Source organism: Geospiza fortis, unplaced genomic scaffold (genome assembly GCF_000277835.1).
Source record: "Geospiza fortis unplaced genomic scaffold, GeoFor_1.0 scaffold128, whole genome shotgun sequence".
Classification (NCBI taxonomy): domain Eukaryota; kingdom Metazoa; phylum Chordata; class Aves; order Passeriformes; family Thraupidae; genus Geospiza; species Geospiza fortis.
In genome coordinates this window covers 325413-329725 of record NW_005054420.1, presented here as the reverse complement: position 1 = coordinate 329725, position 4313 = coordinate 325413, and positions in this window count along the sequence as shown.

Sequence of the window (4313 nt, the reverse complement as noted above, 5' to 3'; positions counted from 1 at the left end):
TACACAAAGAAATCATCAAGAAATCTTTTGGCCCTGGGTGCAAGGTGAAATTACCTCTTAATTCTTACAAAAATACTGGCTTGTCCATTTAGAGCTATCAGAGCCGGACACAAAGAAATGAAATCAGTTCTGTGAGACTTGGAAGCGATGGGTGGAGGTTTTAGGAAGGTTTTTTGAACAGGTATTGGGTGAGTCTTGTAAAATCCAGTGTTAGCAACCTCAAAAGGTGGAACTTCAGCTTCTCCCTTAAGCTAACGCAGCTTCCAGAGGCTGGAACACAAATCAGAGGAGAACTCCTGAGCTTCAGGGAATTCCTGCAATATCTGTGCTTTTAGACTCTATTTTCTATGCAAAACCACCGAAATATAGGCAAGCTTCTAAAACACACACACACACACACACAAATCACCCAGGGAGTTTTCTGAAACAAATATTGTGGAAGAGTTCATTTTAACAGAGTTAATCCACCCAGAAATGGATAGCAGCAAGATATTTAATCATGGCATATCCTGTTTAATCACATTTAGAATCCTCTGGAAATTAAGCTTATACAACTTCCTTAATTTAGAGGACAGTATAATGCTTAAGTATTTAATCTCCTTAGGATTGATATTGGACTCGAGTCTTTTGCAGAGCTTCCTGTATAGATGGAAATTCAGAAGGGCTCAAATTAACAAATCATTCCTTTGTTTTCCAAACAATTTTAAAATTATTTTTTTACCTCAAATTTGGTTTTCTTCTTGATTATTGACAATTCTGAGTCCACTGAGCTTTTGTGGAGTCGTTTAGGAAATGGATTCCCCACCACTGAGGTTCTCATCATGATTAAATGAATAAATTTATTTTTTCTGGAAAACCTTTTTCATTATGTTATTTTTAGTCTGTGCCTAAAATTCAGCTGCATTTTAAGCCACAGGTTTATCTTGGGGAGCTTTAGGATGGATCTGACAGACCACAAGTTCCAAACCAAAGCAAAGGGTGATTGTTGAGCCTACCCTGGATTTCCACCCTGCTGTTCATTTTATCATACAGAGATTATAAGATTTCATGTAAAATGGCTCAATTTTGGTCATTCCAGTGACTCCACATTTAAACATGAAAATAACACAAGCAGCATCAAGTTTTTCTAGTAAAAATATTCACCAGTACTTACTCTTGTCCCTTCTCAATCTTTTAAATAAAAATAATCACTCCAAGTGTCTCAGACAAGCTCTAACACCAGTCTAGCATTGAACAACTCCTCATAAACCAAGATGATGCCCTGTCTCAAAATGTACTTTAATAATATAGTATTTGGGGGTTTTATGCCTAACAATAATTTGATTTTTCTGAATTTACTGATGAAGGAAGGGCTGTAAATTCACCATGAGCTCTTTCACTAAAGAACACCAAATATTTCCTACAAAAAAAAAAAAAAGTGGAGGGAATAAAATTGAAATCATAAATTCCAAACTCATCCAGGCGGGCGAGTGCGGTGCTAAAGTAAATTCATTGGCAGATTTACAATTAAGATCCATATGGAATGGAAATAATAATAATTACAAGCTTCTAGAAATGCTGTAGCAGGTTGTATCCTGGATCCAGCAGGGACAAATCACTCATATTTACTTTCAATAAAGGCGTAATTCCTGATGCCTTCAAATACCTTCTAAGAGTGGCTTAGTTTATCAAGTTCTCAGAGAAGATGGATCTGTTTAAATGCAAAATGGAAGTGGGAACAACTCCATTCCACAGGAGGGAAACCCCTGGAGGCATCACCTGCAGGGCAGAGCCATCCCAGGGATGTGCTGGGACCACATCCCTGGAGCTCTGGTTTTGCCCTTTGTCAGGGAAAACAGGCCCAAAGAGAAGATCTGATGATGGCTACACAAATTAATCTGGTTTTTCTCCTCCAGCAGGGCTGTGGGACAGCAAAGAACCCTCAGCAATTGGTGTTTTATAAAGGGCTGTGTATTTTACTGCATTTAACACCTCAGAACCCGCGTTAGAATGTAAATAATCTACAGGGCCTATACTTATTTCCTAATTCTTAGTCCATTTCTGCCAAACTTCAGCTGGGCATTCCCAACCCTTCGTGGTTTGCGGGGAGCTGAAGTGATTTTTTCAGAGCATCTACACAAAAACTGATGACAAATGCCAAGAGATGCTGCTGGCCTGGGCTCTGAGGTGGCTCAGGTTGGGTTTCCTCCTCTAGCAGTGTTTTATCAGTGAGGCTGGGTCACTAAAACGTGGAAATCTGTGCCTGCAGCAGGTGCTGAAATGCAAACCCAGCCCTTGATCACTCCAGGAGCTGGAGGCCTTTGTGACCTCTTCCACAGCCCAGTAAAAACCAGTGCAGCTCCATTAACTCCCAGAATTTAACATGGGTTTGCTGACAGCTTCATCATTCTTTGTTTGCCTTCTCAAAGAACCCAGGAGTTCAACTCACACCCATCCACTGACCCATCCAACACTTGCACAGTGATTAAAAAAATGACAATTCTGGGATAAAAAAACTTCCCCACAACACTTCTGGAGAGATTTTTGTTGTTGTGACTTGTTTATAGCTGAAATATTCTTACCAAGTTGGCTGATATGGACCTAAGGGAATGGTTCTCCTATTTTTTATTTCTGTGTTTTCGCTTGTCCTGGAGAATACGAACAGAGTTTTAATATCAGCTTTGAAAATACAAGTTGTGCTATGAAAACTGAGTGTTGCATGCATGAATATGCTTTTAGTTTTATAAATGAGGAGCTGAATTGCTCATAAATATGTTGAGCACAATTTCAGCTCAGGTTCAGGAGGATGCTTTCTGTGTCAAGGAAACCTTCACCAGAGTAAGGAGGGCAAGGATTTCACCTTGTGTCTCTCTGAATGCCTGGTTAACCTTAAAAAGTTACTTTCTCCAAATGTATTTAATCATAGAGATTGATCATAAGGGCATTTTTGTGGGTTTTTCTGGAGTATTTTGGGTGAAACATTTTTATCCAAAGTGAAACACCAGAAAACAAAAGTCACTTGTACCTTCGCTGCCCTGACATTCTATCAAAATTACTCTGCTCTGCCAAAACATGATCATTTTTTCATCCTCTATAATCCCTTATCAGCATTGTCACTACTTATTTTGCCCAGTCTCCTGGCAAATTTTACGTTCTAGGATTTTAAATCCTCAATTCTCTTTCTGGGTCAGCCCTGTGCCTGCTATTCTAAGAATATTGCACTTGTCCTTGAAAAGGCATCCCTCCAGCTTAGCACTCAGCTAACTGGAGAGAGAACAGCAGACACAGCACTGTGCCAAGGACAGGTTTTTTAGGTTTTTTTCCCCCTCCCAGCCCTCTTTTGTTATGGATCTCATGGTTTTTCTCATGGTTGAACACCTGCTGTTCCCTTGGGAATGCCAGGTGACCTTGGACACTCCTATCACTGCCCAGAGAGGGACCTGGGGATGATCATTTCCCCTGCTAGCAGCATTTCTCCCTCTCTGCCTAAATGTGGAGAGTTTGAGGACGTGGAGAGGTCAAGGATGGGGCAAACAACTGCAGAAATTCTGAGCTGTTCAAGTACAAACTCGTAAAACACAAACCAGGTCAGCTCTGAGGCTGATTCTGATACCACCCCTGATGTTTAATGAAGTTCTGTCAGCTTCAGAGGATATGGATTCTTATATTCAGTGTAAGAAATAACAGCCACAATCTTCCACAATTAGGGTTTTAAAGGGAAAAGTGCCCTTCCAGGAGGGATTTCACTTCACCCCACAGCCCTGGGACTCCTCACTCTGCTCTTGGTCAGACCTTGACTGACATTCTGAGCACTGAGTGGAGTTTCTGGTGAAGACAGGAGGAATTGTTCTCACTAAATGCTTGAATGAAGCTGTTGTACACACTTTGGGTGATGATGAAATGGAAGCGTTTCAGGTTAAGCACTTAAACGTTGGATCACGTCTTGTGTATACACCATTTAAATCTCATTAGTACAGAAAGCTTCACTCACAAAATGGGACCGTTTGCTTTCCCCAGCAATTTCAGGTCATAGCCTGAAACCAAACAAGGAGAGTTTTAAGAAGTCTTTCCAAGTCTTGTTTGGCCTAACAAGAATAATGGAATGTATTTTAAAGATATAGAAGGAAAAATAGCTAATCCATAGGATTACAAGGAACTGGAAGAGATAAAATAAAGCTCTCTTGGGATTTCATATTCTACGCCACAACGTTAGTGGAAGGGACAAAAATCTTGAGAGAAAATAGCAGAAACAAATGCACACTGAAAGAGAAAGATTGGATTCCAAAGAGAAAGAAAAAGCCGCATCAGAAGTGAGGCCACAATTAGTATTCCTG